The sequence below is a fragment of the Macaca thibetana genome, chromosome X, assembly GCF_024542745.1.
Source record: "Macaca thibetana thibetana isolate TM-01 chromosome X, ASM2454274v1, whole genome shotgun sequence".
NCBI classification, from domain to species: domain Eukaryota; kingdom Metazoa; phylum Chordata; class Mammalia; order Primates; family Cercopithecidae; genus Macaca; species Macaca thibetana.
In genome coordinates, this window is record NC_065598.1 from 11098128 (window position 1) to 11121013 (window position 22886).

The following is a 22886-nucleotide window of genomic DNA, read 5'->3' on the forward strand; positions in this document are numbered from 1 at the left end:
CAGGTCCCAAGCTCCTGGCTTCCATCTCTGTCACTGGACATTCTTAAAGAAATCTGAGAGGGCTTCATTTCAGGGGTGATCCAACATTTTGAAAAGTAATATAGGTTTATATTATTGACTTTGGCAACTTTTTTAAGCTCTCTGGGCCACCACTTTCTGGTCTACAAATGTCGATAATCATCACCTCCCATGATTGCTGTCAGTTTAGGAGGGTGTGGCAGCTTTGCAAAATGGTTTGCCAATTCCTCCAAAGCTTAGAAACATAATATTACTGCATGATCCAGCAATTCCATTCCTAGATATATACCCAAGATAACTGAAAACATCTGCCTACCCAAAAACTTATACATAAATGTTCATAGCAGCATTATTCACAAAGGTAGAAACAACCCAACTATCGATCACCTGATAAATGAATAAACAAAATGTGATCTATCCATACAATAAATTATTCAGCAACAAAAGGAAATTAACTACTGATACATGCTACAACATGAATAAATCTTGAAAACACCATTTTAAATGAAAGAAGTCAGTCACAAAAGACCACATATTGTATGACTGCATTTCTATGAAATGTCCAGAACAGACCAATCCATAGAGATAAAAAGTAGATTTTTGGTTTCTTAGGGCTGAGGAGAATGGAATGAGGGGTGGCTGCTAAAGGACACAGGATTTCTTTTTGAGATAATGAAAATATTCTAAAATTAGATAATGATGATAGTTGCACAACCTCGTGAATATACTCAAATCCCCTGAATTGCATGCTTTAAAAGGGTGAATTTTATGCTATGTGGATTATATCTCCAAAAACGGTATTGTTAAAAAGTAATCCTGTATTCTGTTGTTTGTCTGTAATTCTATTGTCAGTATCTGTATGTGGGATAACAAGATACATTTGTCTCCTCCGCTGGAATTTTTTGTTTTTGTTTTTGAGATGAGTCTTGCTCTGTCACCCGGGCTGGAGTGCAGTGGTGTGATCTCGGCTCACTGCAACCTCTGCCTTCTGGGTTCAAGTGGTTCTCCTGCCTCAGCCTCCTGAGTAGCTGGGACTACAGGCGCATGCCACCACGCCCGGCTAATTTTTGTATTTTTAGTGGAGATGGGGTTTCACTATCTTGGCCAGGCTGGTCTGTAACTCCTGACCTCAAGTAATCCTCCCGCCTCGGCCTCCCAAAGTGCTGGGATTACAGGCATGAGCCACCGCACCAACCTGTGCTGGAATTTATACTGGCTTGTTCTACTACACTTTTAAATAATGAAGAACTTGTATAACTCAAATATAACCTTTTTTTTTTTTTTTTTTTTTTTTTTTTTTTTTTTTTTTTTTTTTTTTGCAGTTTCTCATGCATGGATATCAAGCAGAAGACTGCATGGAAAGAGACATACTATGCTTCTGGATGTTTGTAAGTAGATTAAACTATAAAAAGCCTGAGAAAATATACTCGCTTGGAGAACTTGCCTCTGAGAAGGATTTCAGCAAGCTCTTCTTGTTTTCTATAAAAACAGGGCACTTTTCTGAGTGAAGGAAAGAAGGTGTTTAGTTACTATCTGCTGAAATGCTGAGTCCAAACAAAATTATCTAATAGGGAGCCTGATAGGCTGGTTTGGAGGGGAAAGGCTGATACAGGAGAGTGACAAAATCCAGACCAGCCCACTCATGTGGTGATGTCTCATTACGAGCCTTGCAGAAGAAAATTTACCTCATTGCAAAAACTTCTACCCACACTTCCCCAGTCCCCCTTCATCTGTGTGACTGTTACCTTATCGCTAGCTTATGAGAACCCTGAAGCTCAGCAATGAGACAAACTCACTCACGCTCCCATTGGAATCTACAAGGCAACTATACAGCCTTTGATGAGAAAGAAACAGTTAAGACTAATGAGGCATGCCTTTAAGTACCAGCCCTATAGTTGAAGAAACAGAAAACTTGAGACAGAAGTGATTATGAGAAGGGCAGGGTGAAGAGTGGGAGAATAAGGGAAAACACAGCTTATACTGACTCTCTGTGTTCTGAGATTTCTATGGTCCTGAATCGGAATCTGATATCTTAAAAATACACAGCAATGGCGTGTATGTGGAGATTTTTAAAATCCATTCAGATTTGAGAAAGATTTAGATCATAACTCTACAAAGGTAGTATCCCAGAGGTTAATTAATATAATTCTTTATATCTCCCTTTTTAATCTAAATCATTTCTCGCCAATCTTGATTTCCAAAGCTCTGTTTTATCATCTCCAATAATACATATGCAGTTGTCAAATCATGCCTTGAAATTTGGTTTCAAAAACATAACCATGTATTTCCAGTATCAAACACAATGCCTGGCATAATACTTTTAAAAATTGTTGAATTATTAAACAAAAAATAATAAATGAATGAATACAAATAACTTAAAGAAAATGGAATCAGCTGAGCGCAGTGGCTCACACCTGTAATCCCAGCACTTTGGAAGACCAAGGTGGCTGAATCACTTGAGGTTAGTATTCAAGACCAGCCTGGCGAACAAGGTGAAACCCCATCTCTACTAAAAACACAAAAATTAGCCAGGCATGGTGGCGCACGCCTGTAGTCCCAGCCACTTGGAAGACTGAGATATAAGAATCACTTGAACCCAGGAGGCAGAGGTTGTAGTGAGCTGAGATCGCACCAATGCACTCCAGCCTGGGTGACAGAGTGAGACTCCATCTCAAAAAAAAAAAAAAAAAAAAAAAAAAAAAAAAAAAAACAAAGGAAGGAAGGGAAGGAAAGAGGGAGGGAAGGAGGGAAGGAAGGAAGGAGGGAAGGAGGGAAGGAGGGAAGGAGGGAAGGAAGGAAGGAAGGAAGGAGGGAAGGAAGGAAGGAAGGAGAGAAAGGAGAGAAAAGAGAGAAAGGAGAGAAAGAAAGGAAAGGAAAGGAAAGGAAAGGAAAGAGAAGAAAAGAAAAGAAAAGAAGAATCATTTGATTTAAAAGATTGAGGGGGGCCAGGCTCAGTTGCTCACCCCTGTAATCCTAGCCAAGATGGTGAAACCTCGTCTTTACCAAAAATACAAAAATTAGCCAGGCGTGGTGGCATGCGTCTGTAGTCCCAGCTGCTCGGGAGGCTGAGGCAGGAGAATCACTTGAACCAGGAAGGTGGAGGTTGCAGTGAGCCGAGATTGCACCACTGCACTGCATTCTGGGTGACAGAGTGAGACTCGTCTCAAAAAAAAAAAAAATTCCAGCCCAGTAAATGTATATTGTTATCCCACATACAGATACTGATAATAGAATTACAGACAAACAACAGAATACAGGATTACTTTTTAACAACAGCCTTAAATGTAAAATATGTTTAAAAGCTTTTAATTTTTAATTATTTAAATTATGTAATTATTTATTAATTATATAATTATTAATTAAAAGCCTCTATTAATCAATTATTAATAATATTCCAAAAAGTAGAAACAACCCAAATGTACATCAAGGAATGAACAGACAAGCAAAAGGTGCTCAATCCATACAATGAAATACTAGCCATAAAAAGAAATGAAGAACTGATACATACCACAACACGGGTGCTAAATTAAGGCACATACAAAAGATCACATATTTTATGATACCATTTATACAAATTGACCATAATGGGCAAATCCATAGAGGCATAAAGTGTATTGGCAGTTGCCAGGGGCTAGGGTGGAGGAAAGTGAAGATTAATGTCATTTACATGGGCATGATGGGTCTTCTTGGGATGATGAAAATGAATCATTAGCAAATTTACTACATATATCATTGAAATGTACACTTGAAAGAATAAATTAAATAATATGCAAAGTATATCTCAATAAAGTTTCTAAAAATTCATAGAAAAAGACTGACAGCAGGTTTCTTGGAGGGTAGGGAAATAGTATGATTCATTTCCTGTTCTTTTTTTACACTTCACAATGATTTGCAACTTTTCTACCTCAACAAATTCTTACACTACGTTCCCCAAAAGTAGTCCTGAGATGAAGAACTGTGTAAAAGTGATTCATAAGAAGTAGTCCCAGGAAAAAACAGGAGCATGAGAAAGGGAGACTAAGTAGGTAAGAATGGTGAGTAAACATGTGACATCAGACAAAGAGCCTGAGAGGGTTAACTATGGCTCCATCCTGCAGAGGAGGAAGATGGGGGAAGGGGAAGTTGATGAGACAGTGTGGGTCCCACTCAAAGTCATCAGCTCAGGAAGCTGGAGTATTTATAATACCACCCATACAAACATAAAACACACAACACCAATCAGCCATTGGCTGACACCCCTACCTCCACCCCTGCCTGGAATGGTAAATTCACAGGAACTTGTGGTTCTTTGTGTGCCACAGCCTAAGGTTGATCCTCCAAGAAAGAGATACAAGTACTTGGCTATTGGGAGTGAAAGTACCCAGGAACTGATGTGCACGATAAATGGGACAAGGAGGCATGAGAATACAGATGAAGCTCTGGCAGCATCTTCAACAAGCATGTTTTCATTATATAAGTAGGAGAAGACAAAATAGGGATAAAAGTATATTCCTGGTATATAATATATACAAAAATATAGTACTATATCATTATATGGTATTATAGTATTAGTGGTTATATCTCTAATATATTTAGTATATACTAGTGATATAATCCACATGTACATAATAATAAAGGTTGAACACTACTTCTGAGACAGTATATAAAATTTTAGAAAAGCCCAAAAGAGAAGATGTGCTTGACCTTTTCTTTGAAGAAATGAGAATTAAAATCCAAAATGTCACAGAAGACAAGGAGTTGTTTGTTAGCTCAGAGGAAACTGTTGGTGGTGGGGGCTGCATTTGGGAAAAGCAAGGTGTGAAGAGCCTCTGGTGAATTTCTTGCCAGAAGATGACCCTCACTACCTGGCAGCATTCTATTAGAGCATATTTGCACCTTTAATTCTAGACAGACCACAGAAGTAATGTCTCTGAGTAAAAAATTTGGACATGCAAAATAACTTTAGTGTCTGGAATCAAAGAAAGGATATTGAATGTATCTCATCAGTTAGTTGTTTCCTAAACAGTTTATTTCTTTGGAATTTGCAACAAATGACCAGTCAGTTGAAAAGATCAGTCAACTCTGTATGTACTTTGAACTATTCTAGAAATACAAAAATCCTGAAGAATAACACTTCAGTGTTTATTTGTCCTCTAATCCTCTAAAGTCAATTGCTCCTGCAAAACCTCCTATTCTCGTGATTATTCCAGGAAAAGTGGAAATGTGACCTTTGGCTCTCATAGAGTGGCTGGCAGAATTATCTGAAACTAGCAGGGGAAAAAGCAGTGAAAAGAAGCCTATCCAAGTAGACTACATACCGTATGATTCCAGTTCTATAACATTCTGGAAAAGACCAAACCATAATGACAGTAAAAGATCATTGGTTGCCAGACTTTACGGAGGATGAGCAGGTGGAGTATAGAGGATTTTTAGGGTAATGAAACTATTCTGTATGATACTATAATGGTGGATACATGTGTTATACATTTCTCCAAATTCACAGAATGTACAACACCAAGAGTGAACCCTAACGTGAACTATAGACTTTGGGTGATAAAGATATGTCAATGTAGGTTTACCAATTGTAACAAAGGTATCACTTTGGTGCAAACCTCTGGATAGTGGGAAAAGCTGTTGCAGTGGGTGGACAGGGGATGTATGGGAACTCTGTACCTTCATCTCAATTTTTGCTGTGAACTGAAAACTGCTCTAAAAATAAGGTCGATTTAAAAGAAAAGAAAAAAAAAACAGTGAGGAGAAAAACATGGTCCTCTCAGAAGGTATTAATTCACTATACCCAATGACCTAGAGCCTTGGCCAGGGTCAGCTAGGTAACTGGCAGGGCCCAGCGCAAAATAAAAATGCAGAGCCACTTGGTCAAAAAATTTAAAATTCCAAAATGGTGGAAACAGCATTAAATCAAGCATGGGGCCTCTCTAAACAATGGGCGTTCATTCACATGCTGATGAAGTTGGCTCTGGCCTTGACATGCGGTTCCCTGTTTAAAACCCTTGAAGAGGGGGCGGAGCAAGATGGCCGAATAGGAACAGCTCCAGTCTCCAACTCCCAGCGCCAGTGACACAGAAGACCGGTGATTTCTGCATTTTCAACTGAGGTACTGGGTTCATCTCACTGGGGAGTGCCGGACGATCGGTGCTGGTCAGCTGCTGCAGCCCGACCAGCTAGAGCTGAAGCAGGGCGAGGCATTGCCTCACCTGGGAAGCGCAAGGGGGAAGGGAATCCCTTTTCCTAGCCAGGGGAACTGAGACACACAACACCTGGAAAATCGGGTAACTCCCACCCCAATACTGCGCTTTAAGCAAACAGGCACACCATATCCCACAGGATCATATCCCACACCTGGCCGGGAGGGTCCAACACCCACGGAGCCTCCCTCATTGCTAGCACAGCAGTCTGTGATCTACCGGCAAGGCAGCAGCCAGGCTGGGGGAGGGGCGCTCGCCATTGCTGAGGCTTAAGTAGGTAAACAAAGCTGCTGGGAAGCTCGAACTGGGTGGAGCTCACAGCAGCTCAAGGAAACCTGCCTGTCTCTGTAGACTCCACCTCTGGGGACAGGGCACAGTAAACAATAACAAACACAGCCCAAACCTCTGCAGATGCAAACGACTCTGTCTGACAGCTTTGAAGAGAGCAGTGGATCTCCCAACACGGAGGTTGAGATCTGAGAAGGGACAGACTCCCTGCTCAAGTGGGTCCCTGAACCCTGAGTAGCCTAACTGGGAGACATCCCCCACTAGGGGCAGTCTGACACCCCACACCTCACAGGGTGGAGTACACCCCTGAGAGGAAGCTTCCAAAGCAAGAATCAGACAGGTACACTCGCTGTTCAGAAATATTCTATCTTCTGCAGCCTCTGCTGCTGATACCCAGGCAAACAGGGTCTGGAGTGGACCTCAAGCAATCTCCAACAGACCTACAGCTGAGGGTCCTGACTGTTAGAAGGAAAACTATCAAACAGGAAGGACACCTCCACCAAAACCCCATCAGTACATCACCATCATCAAAGACCAGAGGCAGATAAAACCACAAAGATGGGGAAAAAGCAGGGCAGAAAAGCTGGAAATTCAACAAATAAGAGCGCATCTCCCCCGGCAAAGGAGCGCAGCTCATCGCCAGCAACGGATCAAAGCTGGACGGAGAATGACTTTGACGAGATGAGAGAAGAAGGCTTCAGTCCATCAAATTTCTCAGAGCTAAAGGAGGAATTACGTACCCAGCGCAAAGAAACTAAAAATCTTGAAAAAAAAGTGGAAGAATTGATGGCTAGAGTAATTAATGCAGAGAAGGTCATAAACGAAATGAAAGAGATGAAAACCATGACACGAGAAATACGTGACAAATGCACAAGCTTCAGTAACCGACTCGATCAACTGGAAGAAAGAGTATCAGCGATTGAGGATCAAATGAATGAAATGAAGCGAGAAGAGAAACCAAAAGAAAAAAGAAGAAAAAGAAATGAACAAAGCCTGCAAGAAGTATGGGATTATGTAAAAAGATCAAATCTACGTCTGATTGGGGTGCCTGAAAGTGAGGGGGAAAATGGAACCAAGTTGGAAAACACTCTTCAGGATATCATCCAGGAGAACTTCCCCAACCTAGTAGGGCAGGCCAACATTCAAATCCAGGAAATACAGAGAACGCCACAAAGATACTCCTCGAGAAGAGCAACTCCAAGATACATAATTGCCAGATTCACCAAAGTTGAAATGAAGGAAAAAATCTTAAGGGCAGCCAGAGAGAAAGGTCGGGTTACCCACAAAGGGAAGCCCATCAGACTAACAGCAGATCTCTCGGCAGAAACTCTCCAAGCCAGAAGAGAGTGGGGGCCAATATTCAACATTCTTAAAGAAAAGAATTTTAAACCCAGAATTTCATATCCAGCCAAACTAAGTTTCATAAGTGAAGGAGAAATAAAATCCTTTACAGATAAGCAAATGCTTAGAGATTTTGTCACCACTAGGCCTGCCTTACAAGAGATCCTGAAGGAAGCACTAAACATGGAAAGGAACAACCGGTACCAGCCATTGCAAAAACATGCCAAAATGTAAAGACCATCGAGGCTAGGAAGAAACTGCATCAACTAACGAGCAAAATAACCAGTTAATATCATAATGGCAGGATCAAGTTCACACATAACAATCTTAACCTTAAATGTAAATGGACTAAATGCTCCAATTAAAAGACACAGACTGGCAAACTGGATAAAGAGTCAAGACCCATCAGTCTGCTGTATTCAGGAGACCCATCTCACACGCAGAGACATACATAGGCTCAAAATAAAGGGATGGAGGAAGATTTACCAAGCAAATGGAGAACAAAAAAAAGCGGGGGTTGCAATACTAGTCTCTGATAAAACAGACTTTAAACCATCAAAGATCAAAAGAGACAAAGAAGGCCATTACATAATGGTAAAGGGATCAATTCAACAGGAAGAGCTAACTATCCTAAATATATATGCACCCAATACAGGAGCACCCAGATTCATAAAGCAAGTCCTTAGAGACTTACAAAGAGACTTAGACTCCCATACAATAATAATGGGAGACTTCAACACTCCACTGTCAACATTAGACAGATCAACGAGACAGAAAGTTAACAAGGATATCCAGGAATTGAACTCATCTCTGCAGCAAGCAGACCTAATAGACATCTATAGAACTCTCCACCCCAAATCAACAGAATATACATTCTTCTCAGCACCACATCGTACTTACTCCAAAATCGACCACGTAATTGGAAGTAAAGCACTCCTCAGCAAATGTACAAGAACAGAAATTATAACAAACTGTCTCTCAGACCACAGTGCAATCAAACTAGAACTCAGGACTAAGAAACTCAATCAAAACCCCTCAACTACATGGAAACTGAACAACCTGCTCCTGAATGACTACTGGGTACACAAGGAAATGAAGGCAGAAATAAAGATGTTCTTTGAAACCAATGAGAACAAAGATACAACATACCAGAATCTCTGGGACACATTTAAAGCAGTGTGTAGAGGGAAATTTATAGCACTAAATGCCCACAAGAGAAAGCAGGAAAGATCTAAAATTGACACTCTAACATCACAATTAAAAGGACTAGAGAAGCAAGAGCAAACACATTCGAAAGCTAGCAGAAGGCAAGAAATAACTAAGATCAGAGCAGAACTGAAGGAGATAGAGACACAAAAAACCCTCCAAAAAATCAATGAATCCAGGAGTTGGTTTTTTGAAAAGATCAACAAAATTGAGAGACCACTAGCCAGACTAATAAAGAGGAAAAGAGAGAAGAATCAAATCGACGCAATTAAAAATGATAAAGGGGATATCACCACCGACCCCACAGAAATACAAACTACCATCAGAGAATACTATAAACACCTCTACGCAAATAAACTGGAAAATCTAGAAGAAATGGATAATTTCCTGGACACTTACACTCTTCCAAGACTAAACCAGGAAGAAGTTGAATCCCTGAATAGACCAATAGCAGGCTCTGAAATTGAGGCAATAATTAATAGCCTACCAACCAAAAAAAGTCCAGGACCAGATGGATTCACAGCTGAATTCTACCAGAGGTACAAGGAGGAGTTGGTACCATTCCTTCTGAAACTATTCCAATCAATAGAAAAAGAGGGAATCCTCCCTAACTCATTTTATGAGGCCAACATCATCCTGATACCAAAGCCTGGCAGAGACACAACAAACAAAGAGAATTTTAGACCAATATCCCTGATGAACATCGATGCAAAAATCCTCAATAAAATACTGGCAAACCGGATTCAGCAACACATCAAAAAGCTTATCCACCATGATCAAGTGGGCTTCATCCCTGGGATGCAAGGCTGGTTCAACATTCGCAAATCAATAAACATAATCCAGCATATAAACAGAACCAAAGACAAGAACCACATGATTATCTCAATAGATGCAGAAAAGGCTTTTGACAAAATTCAACAGCCCTTCATGCTAAAAACGCTCAATAAATTTGGTATTGATGGAACGTACCTCAAAATAATAAGAGCTGTTTATGACAAACCCACAGCCAATATCATACTGAATGGGCAAAAACTGGAAAAATTCCCTTTGAAAACTGGCACAAGACAGGGATGCCCTCTCTCACCACTCCTATTCAACATAGTGTTGGAAGTTCTGGCTAGGGCAATCAGGCAAGAGAAAGAAATCAAGGGTATTCAGTTAGGAAAAGAAGAAGTCAAATTGTCCCTGTTTGCAGATGACATGATTGTATATTTAGAAAACCCCATTGTCTCAGCCCAAAATCTCCTTAAGCTGATAAGCAACTTCAGCAAAGTCTCAGGATACAAAATTAATGTGCAAAAATCACAAGCATTCTTATACACCAGTAACAGACAAACAGAGAGCCAAATCAGGAATGAACTTCCATTCACAATTGCTTCAAAGAGAATCAAATACCTAGGAATCCAACATACAAGGGATGTAAAGGACCTCTTCAAGGAGAACTACAAACCACTGCTCAGTGAAATCAAAGAGGACACAAACAAATGGAAGAACATACCATGCTCATGGATAGGAAGAATCAATATCATGAAAATGGCCATACTGCCCAAGGTAATTTATAGATTCAATGCCATCCCCATCAAGCTACCAATGAGTTTCTTCACAGAATTGGAAAAAACTGCTTTAAAGTTCATATGGAACCAAAAAAAGAGCCCGCATCTCCAAGACAATCCTAAGTCAAAAGAACAAAGCTGGAGGCATCACGCTACCTGACTTCAAACTATACTACAAGGCTACAGTAACCAAAACAGCATGGTACTGGTACCAAAACAGAGATATAGACCAATGGAACAGAACAGAGTCCTCAGAAATAATACCACACATCTACAGCCATTTGATCTTTGACAAACCTGAGAGAAACAAGAAATGGGGAAAGGATTCCCTATTTAATAAATGGTGCTGGGAAAACTGGCTAGCCATAAGTAGAAAGCTGAAACTGGATCCTTTCCTTACTCCTTATACGAAAATTAATTCAAGATGGATTAGAGACTTAAATGTTAGACCTAATACCATAAAAATCCTAGAGGAAAACCTAGGTAGTACCATTCAGGACATAGGCATGGGCAAAGACTTCATGTCTAAAACACCAAAAGCAATGGCAGCAAAAGCCAGAATTGACAAATGGGATCTGATTAAACTAAAGAGCTTCTGCACAGCAAAAGAAACTACCATCAGAGTGAACAGGCAACCTACAGAATGGGAGAAAATTTTTGCAATCTACTCATCTGACAAAGGGCTAATATCCAGAACCTACAAAGAACTCAAACAAATTTACAAGAAAAAAACAAACAACCCCATCAAAAAGTGGGCAAAGGATATGAACAGACATTTCTCAAAAGAAGACATTCATACAGCCAACAGACACATGAAAAAATGCTCATCATCACTGGCCATCAGAGAAATGCAAATCAAAACCACAATGAGATACCATCTCACACCAGTTAGAATGGCGATCATTAAAAAGTCAGGAAACAACAGGTGCTGGAGAGGATGTGGAGAAATAGGAACACTTTTACACTGTTGGTGGGATTGTAAACTAGTTCAACCATTATGGAAAACAGTATGGCGATTCCTCAAGGATCTAGAACTAGATGTACCATATGACCCAGCCATCCCATTACTGGGTATATACCCAAAGGATTATAAATTATGCTGCTATAAAGACACATGCACACGTATGTTTATTGCAGCACTATTCACAATAGCAAAGACTTGGAGTCAACCCAAATGTCCATCAGTGACAGATTGGATTAAGAAAATGTGGCACATATACACCATGGAATACTATGCAGCCATAAAAAAGGATGAGTTTGTGTCCTTTGTAGAGACATGGATGCAGCTGGAAACCATCATTCTTAGCAAACTATCACAAGAACAGAAAACCAAATACCGCATGTTCTCACTCATAGGTGGGAACTGAACAATGAGATCACTTGGACTCAGAAAGGGGAACATCACACACCGGGGCCTATCATGGGGAGGGGCCCGGGGGGAGGGATTGCACTGGGAGTTATACCTGATGTAAATGACGAGTTGATGGGTGCAGCACACCAACATGGCACAAGTATACATATGTAACAAACCTGCACGTTATGCACATGTACCCTACAACTTAAAGTATAATAATAATAAATAAAATAAATAAAAAATAAAAAAAATAAAAAATAAAAAAAATAAAAATAAAATAAAACCCTTCAAAGCCCCCTGTAAACAGTGAGGAAATTGGAAGTCCTTAACTAATTTGACATGCCCTTCATGATATCCCAGTCCCATTCCCCCTTCAGCTTTATTTCTCTCAGCCCCACCCTACTCTCTATGCTCTTAGTCACCCAGAGCTTCCTTTACTTTCTAAAATTTGGCATGCTCCCTTTGCCTCAAGGCCTTTGTATGTATTTCCCTTACCTGGAATACAATTCCTCCAATTTTTCATCACTCTGCTATTGATCCTACAGGTCTCAGTTCAGCAGAGAAGTCACAGCTAAGTAAATCAATGCTTACATTATATATTAAATACTATTTTAAATATATTTAACACGATTTTAAAATGCTATAGAATTTAGAAAAGAAAAATACCTTCCTCATGCAATAAATAACCTAATTCAGGGGTCGTCAACTCCCCCACCACAGACCGGTACTGGTACATGGCCTGTTAGGAACCAGGCCTCACAGCAGGAGGTGAGCATTGCGTGAGTGAACATTACCACCTGAGCTCTGCCCTCTGTCAGATCAGTGGCATTAGATTCTCATAGGACCATGGACTCTATTCTGAACTGCACATTCAAGGGATCTAAGTTTCATACTCTTATGAGAATCTAATGCCTGATGATTTGAGGAACAGTTTCATCTTGAAATCACCCCACCACACACCACCTATGAAAAAATTGTCTTCCATGAAACCAATTCCTGGTGCCAAAAAGGTTGGGGATACTGTTCTAATTGCTTCATACATAAAAATCTGTATTTCGCAAAGCAGTTTTATATAAAATAAGGCACACTTGTAAGTTTCAATACTGCTTGTCATGTTGCTAGTTGTTTAAGAAGCACAAGGTTCTGAACACTTGCTCTTGTTTACACAATAGAAAACAAAGCCTGAGATGATGCAGTCTTCTTGTTAAACACAACTTTCTGGAGATTTCTTCATTCTCTTAAAAATGAATGATCAGTTGGGCGCAGTGGCTCACGCCTGTAATCCCAACACTTTGGGAGGCCAAAGCGGGCAGATCACGAGGTCAGGAGTTTGAGACCAGCCTGGCCAACATGGTAAAACCCCATCTCTACTAAAGGTACAAAAAATTAGCCGGGCGTGGTGGCGTACGCCTGTAATCCCAGCTACTCGGGAGGCTGAGACAGGAGAATCACTTGAACACGAGAGGCAGAGGTTGCAGTGAGTCAAGATCGTGCCATTGCACTCCAGCCTGGGTGACAGGGTGAGACTCTGTCTCAAAAAAAAGAGAAGGATCAAAAAAAAAAAAAAGATTCCCTGTTTAATAAATGGTGTTGGGAAAACTGGCTAGCCATATGCCGAAAACTGAAACTGGACCCCTTCCTTACACCTTATACAAAAAACAACTCAAGATAGATCGAATACTTAAACGTAAGACCTAGGACCATAGAAATCCTAGAAGAAAACCTGGGCAATACCATCAGGACATAGGCATGGGCAAAGACTTCATGTCTAAAAACACGAAAAGCAATTGCAACAAAAGCCAAAATTGACAAATGGGATCTAATTAAACTAAAGAGCATCTGCATGGCAAAAGAAAATATCATCAGAGTGAACAGGCAACCTAGAGAATGGGAGAAAACTTTTCCAATCTATCCATCTGACAAAGGGCTAATATCCAGGATCTACAAAGAACTTAAACAATTTTATAAGGGAAAAACAAAACATCAAAAAGTGAGCAAAGGATATGAACAGACACTTCTCAAAAGAAGACATTTATGCAGCCAACAGACATGAAAAAATGCTCATCATCGATGGTCATTAGAGAAATGCAAATCAAAACCACAATGATATACCATCTCACACCAGTTAGAATGGCGATCATTAAAAAGTCTGGAAACAACAGATGCTGGAAAGGATGTGGAGGAATAGGGACACTTTTACACTGTTGGTGGGAATGTAAATTAGTTCAACCATTGTGGAAGACAGTGTGGCAATTCCTCAAGGATCTAGAACTAGAAATACCATTTGACCCAACAATCCCATTACAGGGTATGTACCCAAAGGATTATAAATCATTCTACTATAAAGACACATGCACACATATGTTTATTGTGGCACTATTCACAATAGCAAAGACTTGAAACCAACCCAAATGTCCATCAATAATAGACTGGATAAAGAAAATGTGGCACATATACCCCATGGAATACTATGCAGCCATAAAAAAGGATGAGCTCATGTCCTTTGCAGGGACATGGATGAAGCTGGAAACCGTCATTCTCAGCAAACTATCACAATAACAGAAAACCAAACATCGCATATTCTCACTCATAAGTGTGAGTTGAACAATGAGAACACATGGACATAGGGAGGGGAACATTACACACCAAGACCTGTCGGTGTATGGGGAAGTAGGGGAGGGATAACATTAGGAGAAATACCTAATGTAGGTGACGGGTTGATAGGTGCAGCAAACCACCATGGCACATGTATACCTATGTAACAAAACTGCACGTTCTGTACATGTACCCCAGAACTTAAAGTATGTTAAAAATAAAAAAGAACTTAGACTACTCCCCCATAAAAATTGCTTTTATAATATTGTAATTTTTGGTCCAACTTGCCCCAAATTCTCCAAAATTAGCACCCAAGTCCTTAGAGAACAAGGTTTGGCCCCCAGGCTTGGAATTTGAAAGGTGTTCAAATTTGGCCTCTTCTAAATTCTCTGGTCTCATGACTCACACTTATCTTTGATACTCAAAGGTTTCAAAGCACATTGTCTTTGATCATAGCTATTTTCCTGGCTTGTGAGTGTCTTGATATCTCTTCTTTGCCCACCTGATCCAAGCATGTAATAAATTATTTTTTGTTAAAAGTAATGTGTGGCACTTTTCATAAAACAACTAATGCTATTATTTTGATATGTAGCTAGGGTGATCAACTCGTACCAGTTTTCTTGGGACCTTTTGTTTTTTCTCATTGAAAATTCAATTTCTCAGGACTCCTTCCCCCACTGAGTCCCAGGCAAACTGGGACGGTTGGTCACCCCATACCCTTTGATTTAAATTATAAGCTTATCTGTGTTTTTCACAGGCTTAACACAGGGCTTTAAGCATAACATTTACTCAGAAATATTTGTGATTAATTTCAATTGCATGCATTTTTGTTGCTGCATTTTTAAGCATCCATTTCCAAAATAGTGGTTTTCTGTGAATTTATCATAAGGTCCAAGTACTGTTATAATTAGACAAAATGGCCTGCCAATTCCTGGCAACCTAAAGAGAAAAAGGAAAGTTCAAAGCCAAAAATGTTAATAGCTTTTAAAAAAAATACAGCACAGCTAGGAAAAATCCTTATTAACTAAGTCTACATCTTATCTGTGACCACTGAGAAATATTTCAGTAGGAGTGAAGTTTATGGCCAATTTAATATAGCTGATTAGCATCTGTTCTACCACCTTTTATTGTTGGTAGTGATAGTCGAGTATTGAATCTGCCCTTTTTTCCTTGTCAAATATGTTGCATTAAAAATTACTTCGAATCCCCATGGGAGAAGCAAATATCATTCTGTAAGCTATAAGGAATTATAGAGTTTATCAGTGTTAACATAAAAAGCAAAGCCAAAATCAACATTTTTACTCAGAAACTGACAGCAGGTCAGGGCTTGAACTTGGCTTTTGAGAAACACAAGCAATCAAGACTAAGCAATAATGTTCCAGGCAGAGAGAAGAGCGTGAGTAAGGACTTACATGTGAGGGACCATGAGGCATATTCAAGAAGTGTGTTTTGTTTGCAAAAAAAAATTGAGGAAAGCATAGAGTTGGGGCTAAGGATGAAAAAGTAGAGAAGTGAATTCAGAGTTTAGACTTGATTCTAAGAGCAATGCGGAACCATCAAAACATTTTTGCAGGGAAGTAGATGTTAGATATTTATTTTCAAAAAATCACTCAAATAACAAAAGGAGAGAGTGCATTGTTGGTGGGTCAAATTGGAGGCAGAGAGTCCAGTCCTATGACTGTCACAGGTCGTGGTGTGATCTCACATGGCACACTGGAGAGAGGGAAACTGGAGAGATGTTTAGAAAATGGAAGACATACCACTTGATAAGTGATTGGATGTAGGGTGGGGACACGGGACGACAGAAGGGTAGAAACTGACATTCAAGTACCTGGCTTCAGCAATCAGTGGACCTGGTGTCCTTCACAGGGATGGAAACTCTGGAAGAGGATGAGAGGGGATGGGGAGATGATAAATTCAGCTGTTTTATACACTGACCCTTAAGTTGACAAAAACCTACAAAGAACACCAGCTTACAGTGCCACTTTCTTTAAAACAGATACATACTTTTATTATTATTTTTTTAATTTCAACTTTTATTTTAGATATGGTGGTACATACAGCAGGCTTGCTATGTGGGTATATTGTGCCCAGGCAGTGAGCAAAGTACCCAACAGGTAGTTTTTCAATCCATACCCCCTCCTTTCCTCCCCACTCTAGTAGTCCACAGTGTCTATTCTTTCCACGTTTATATCCATATGTGCTCAATATTTAGCTTCAACTTCTAAGTGAAAACATGCAGTGTTTAGTTTTCTGTTCCTGTGTTAATTCACTTAGAATTATGGCCTCTAGCTCCATCCATGTTGCTGCAAAGGACATGACTTCATTCTTTTTATGGCTGCACAGTATTCCACGATGTATATGTACCACATTTTTATATTCTAAATCCATAGTTTCCATTTAAGAAACACAGCCATGGCCAGGCATGGTGGTTCACATCTGTAATCCCAGCACTCTGGGAGGCTGAGGTGGGAGGATTGCTTGAACACAGGAGTTTGAGACCAGTCTGGGTAACATGGTAAGACCCCCATTTCTACAAAAACATTTTTAAATTAGCCCAGCATAGTGGGGCATGGATGTGTTTCCAGATACTTGGGAGGCTGAGATGGGAGAACTGCTTGAGCCTGGGGGGTCAAGGTTGCAGTAAGTCGTGATCATGACACTGTACTCCAGCCTGGGAAACAGAGCGAGACCTTGTCTCAAAAAAAAAAAAAAAAAAAAAGAAAAAAAGAAAAGAAAAGAAAAAGAAAGCTATTTATTTTCAGGCTGAGTAATAAACCGTGTGTGTGTGTGTGTGTGTGTGTGTGTGTGTGTACCTCATCTTCTTGATCCCTTCATCTATCTGTGGGAATTAAGGTTGTTTCTATGTCTTGGCTATTGTGAATAATACTGCAAGGAACACGGGAGTGCAGGTATCTCTCTGAGATCCTGATTTTAATTCCTTTGGGTAAATATCTAGAAGTGGAATCTCTGGGTCACATGATAGTTCTATTTTTTATTTTTTAAATTTGTAATTGCTCCATAATAATTGTACATATTTATGAGGCACAATGTGATGTTTTAGTGCATGTATACATAGTATAATGATCAAATTGGGGTAGTTTTATATCCATCATTTTAAACACTTATAATTTCTTTACAGTAACAATACTCAAAAATCTATTTTCAAATCTTTGAAGAATCTCCATGTGTTTTTGGACATTATGGTAAATGAAATAAGACAAACACTACATAATATCACTTATATGTGGAATCTAAAATAGTTGAACTCATAGAGGCAGATAGTAGAATGGTAGTTTTCAGGGGCTGCGGTAACAGGGGAATGGAGAGATGTTGCTCAAGAAGTACAAGTTTCAGTTATGCCAGATTAATAAATTCTGGGGCTCTGGCAGATAGCATGGTGACTACAGGTAACAATAGTGTATACTTGAAATTTGCTAAGGGGATAGATCCTAAGTGTTCTTACCATACACACTCAAACCGGTAACTATGTGAGGTGCGGATATGATCATAAACTTGACTGTAGTGATTATTTCACAATGCATATGTATATCAAATCATAAAGTTATATACCTTAAGAACATACACAAAAAGGAAACACAGCAGTACAATGAAATGTGTGGTTTCAAAACAAATGTTTCTACTTGTGCAAAATAAAGAATGCAGAGAGTAAACGGAACAGAGATGTCAATTTGTAATAAGTCTGGGCTTTCAGTGATATAATACCCTATGTTCTAGGGAAGCTCTTTTTTCTGGGAACTCTCATAGGTGGCTGGCTCTGCAGTGATAGCCAAGATACCATGCACCACTCTCAAAAGCCATTTGACCAGAATACAGGCGCAGCATGCTGCCCATACATGAATTCCTGGGAATCCAAAGTAAGCCAAAGTAAAACAGTATCCAGAAGTACAGTTGTAATTTTGACTATACAAGAATCCCAGAGTATATCTGGATGGTAACACACCAGATTAACCAGACTGTCAAGGACCAGATGCTTTCAGTGTTGAATGTGGGGGAAGAAACACTCTTGCGTTCTATTTCATAAGCTCCAAGCCCAGAAACAAATAGGGAAAATCTCAGCATTGCAGCAGAATAACAAAGTCTTTTATAAAATTTAAACTTGTGAAACAGATATTATTGATGCCCCACCCTTGACCTCTACCTCTGCTTGCTGAAGCCTGCCTACTGGGAACACCTGTAAATCTCTGCCTGAGGGCTTTTCTTCTGGCTGAAGGAGCAAGACCTCCTGTTCAGGGCTAAATGGAAATACCAGAAAGTTAATGTCCTTGGAAGAAGCCCTTACCAATGACAAATGAAGTGTTGGTGGGCAAATACATCAACCTCCCTGGTCCCCAGTTGGGATAACTCTGAGAGGTGTTCCATACTATCTCCCAAAGTGTTCTGACAGGATTGAGCCCAGTGGGCAAGCATGTGAGTGTATGGAGTTTATTTTGCTGATGTTCCCAGGAAACACCAGTAGGGGAGTGTGAAGTGAGATTGGCAAGGGAAGAAAGCCAGTAGCACAGCTTCCCACTGTGGGCCACTGGGGTTCAGTTCTGCTGGGGACCTTTGCGAGCCTGGGTGGAACATGTCTCAGAGATTTTATAGCAAAGCTAAGGAAACACACTGGACATGTGCTAAGGGTTGATCCCGGCAGATGTGACTGCTTGGCACTTCCAGCCTGTGCCGTGCAGAGGCTAGAAAGGCTGCAGCATCCACAGAGGCATGTCCATAGAGTGGCATGGGCTGGTAGACGGAAGTCAACAGTCAGACCATACGGGAACAGTGAATGTTAAGCACAAAGAAGCACAAACCAGGAAAGAGGGTACCAGCAAGCAGTTCCAAGTGACTGATTGGGATAAGTCCTAAGGACTAGTAGGAGCTAGTAGGGCTTGGGAGAGGGGTGTGGGAGAGGGACAGCAGCAGTGTATGGGAAGGGAGCCATCATGAAGGGAGGCCTATTAGGTGGGAGGCTGGTGAACTTATCCAAAAGAGCAGTGGTGCCTGCCTGGTGGCAGGGAGAGGAGGTAGAGCTGGAGAGAGGGGATGGAATCAAGAGGATGTGGTGAATGGTGGGAGGGTAAAGAATCACAGAAAGGAGGAGATTCTCAGATGTCTGCCTCCAGACACCAGATGGCTGCACCATTCATGGTACCAGGGACACAGAGGGACAGACCATTTATTTATGCCTCAGAGTGAGCATCACGAGTTAGTTTTTAACATGTTTAGTTTGAGGCCTATGGGGTATTGAAATAAAAGCATGCTATGGACATTACTGGTAAGGAACCTAGAAGCAGTCTGTGCTGAAGACAAATATTTCATAGCATCCAATATAAGATAAAACTGATTCAACAGAGATTTTTTTAAATGTCTACTATGTGCCGGCCAATATGTCAATTTCTAGAGACATGAAGTGGTGAATATGAATTAAGAAGTCCTTTCCTTCTTGAAGCTTATAGCACAACCATGTTGGCAGTAACCACAGCGCCTGAGAAGATGCCCAGGGAGAGCATGGACATTAAGAACAGAACTCTGAGCGACTCCAACATCTGAAGGATAACCACGGCAAAGAAAACACTTAAAAGAAGCTAAGAATAAATGGCAAGTACAAAAAAAAGTGAGACAAAGCCTGAAAGAACCTAGAATTACAGTGCAGTTTTACTAGTCAGAGTGGTGCTGTGTGTATGGAGGTGAGAGGGGGTTGCTTAGCAAAAATGGAGTGAGTTCAAGAGTTAAGGATGAGAAAAGAACTAGGGATATTTATATTGTAACTGTAGACAGCACAAATATTCTCTACCACTAGATAGTAAAATGTAACTGATACTTTTTTAAGTCTTATTTTGATGCTTCATAAATATATATAATTTGTTCTTTAGATCATGACATATCTTAATAAAAAAAGCAACACCTCCCATCAGTAAAATGCTTTAAAGTTTATCAAACAAAACATTTGTCTGGGTATCTGCTAGGATTCTTGGTTGCAAGTAACAGAAATTTAAATCTAACTTAAAAAGCAAAGGGTTACATTGCAATATATTGGAAGAATATTAGCATTTTCTCAAGATTCAGGCTTGGAAAATGCACAGGAATCTAGGGAGGCTACATAGGTGTCTCTAGTGGATACCTGACACTTTCTCAGTGCCTGTGCAGTGCCACTGTCATGGGACCCAGTGGCCACACTACCCTGCCACTTACCTCCAGGCTACAAGTTCAGGAACAAATAACTGATTGGTTGAGTCTATGTTATGAGCCCTTGCTCTGCCCACCGGGGCATGGGAGAGGGATTATTTTCCCCCCTCAACCTCTTGCAGAAGGAGGTAGGGATATGCTTCCCATCCTAATTCACACGGTGGGTATTGTCCAGTCGAGGAAAGGGGTGCTAATGTGGCACTGCCAACTGTCCACAACCTCTGGTGTGCTTATCTGCCAGACCCATGCTGAAGTTCTTTACTAAACCTCTATGTGGTCAATTACCATTATCCCTAATTGACACTGGAGGACACTGGAAATCAGGGCACTTACATGCAAGCATTAGCAGTAGGATCCCCACTGAGGAGGTGAGCTCAACTCATTTGAGTGCTTATGGACTCATGCTTTGCCCAAAACACCAGATGTGTCTGAGTGACAGGACAGTAGAAAATCCCGAAAGACTGAAAACCACTAAACTGGCCCACCTGACTTTATGATTATTCTTAAGTCACAGAGATTGTGATACACATTTTCATCAGCATGGCACTGATTGAGGTTATGTGCTCCAGAAAGGGCCATGAACACGATCTTCGCTCTGAAAAGCAGAGTGGAATTTCTGCCCTGGAAACTAGCACTAAGGTTGCTCATTCCGTCCCACTGGTAGTGGCTCTCAAGCAGCATTTAAGCCCTGAGCAAAAATTGTGAAATTCCTAACTTGGTTTTCAGGCCACTTAATCCACTGAGAGTGTAATTTATATCCTGGGAAATAGCAAATGCTACCCTGATGAAGAGGATCTACAGATGTGAGCATTTCAGTCCTGTTTTTATAATTTTTTAAAAAATTAACAGAGCTTCAAAGTGAAAACTGTTTTGCTTTTCACATAAAACAAAGTGCAAAATAATGCTGTAGAAAGTGTTTTACCCTCAGTCAATTGCTGCTTTGACTTACAAATGCATGGGTAGGTATGTATGTGCAATGTTTACAGACCTCATTTGTGTATATGTATGTGTAGAGGGGGATGCTTTAAATACATCAGTTTTGAGACATCAAAGGGTCTGTGGTTTCTGTGACTCTGATATTAGATATTACTTGTGATTTACTAACAGGAAGCTTTTGCTTTATCCATATAGTGAGGAAAGAGGGATGAGATTATATGTTAGAATACAATTTATCAAGAAAAATAATGCAATTTATACTTAAAGAAGAAAACAGGATTGTGTATAGAGAAGACCTAGTTTTACATATAAAGAACACAATTTCTTAAAGGTGCACTTTTATGGTCTGTATGCATAATGTCTCTGATTTAACAAGATAAAAGAGTATAATACATCAAAATGGAAATGAAAAATTCACAATATCTTATGGGTGAAACTATCAAAAATGTTAAACCAAACTGATGAGTTACTGTTCTGTGTCCAGCAGTAACAAGTCTCATCCAATCCTATTCAGTGTCTCTGTTTCAGACTGCAGTCAGCTTGGTTTGGCTCAGGCTCATCTGTTTCATGAAGCCCAGGATGAAAGAGTAGTAAGTACCTGGAGCATGCTCTAATCACAGCAATACTGGGAGACCAGAGGACAAGCCTAACCAAGGAAGCATATGTAAAACCTCCACTTGCATCATAGCTACTAGCATTCCATTGGCTAAAGCAAGTCATATGGTCCCCAACACCAATTATTGGTGCAAAAATATACTCAACCCACTCTAGTGCACTGGAAAATCATACTGCCTTAGAGAGAATGAAGCACTAAAAACACAACCAAGTTATCACACTGTACAAGAATCCCATCATTATGACCCAAAAAGGGCCCAGATCAAGTGCCCTAAACACATTTTGATGAATAGTTTTGTGTAGAAGATAGACATAAGTGATTTAGTCACTGAGTTTATCAACAGTGGGAAACTGCCATATAAGTCACAAAGTGGCTCAAGTTTCATGAGTGAATTTGGAGGCTGAATTCTGCAGACATCTAGAAATTCTCAGTGTCCACATGAAATCTACATACTTCATGCATAAATAGCTGCTATTTATTGTGTAACTTGGCTCAAACCTAGCCTATCTGGGGCCTCTCCCAAGTCCCCACCCTCTCCAAATAAAAGTATTTGTGGGGTCTTAGATTAGGTTCTCTAGAAAAAGACTGAGCCAGGGAGTTGCATG

At 40.2% G+C, this 22886-nt stretch overlaps 1 protein-coding gene and 1 long non-coding RNA gene across 3 annotated transcripts in view; both read right to left on the minus strand.

Moving 5' to 3' along the window:
• ARHGAP6 (Rho GTPase activating protein 6) overlaps positions 1 to 22886 on the minus strand; it is a 550354-nt gene that overhangs the window by 464251 nt on the left and 63217 nt on the right. The gene's annotated exons all lie outside the window — the stretch shown is intronic.
• Positions 1322 to 17256, minus strand: LOC126946674 (uncharacterized). Its single transcript, XR_007722735.1, has 3 exons — positions 16372 to 17256; positions 2982 to 3157; positions 1322 to 1518 (listed from the first exon to the last, which is right to left on the minus strand). It is a non-coding gene; the product is annotated as an uncharacterized LOC126946674 (long non-coding RNA).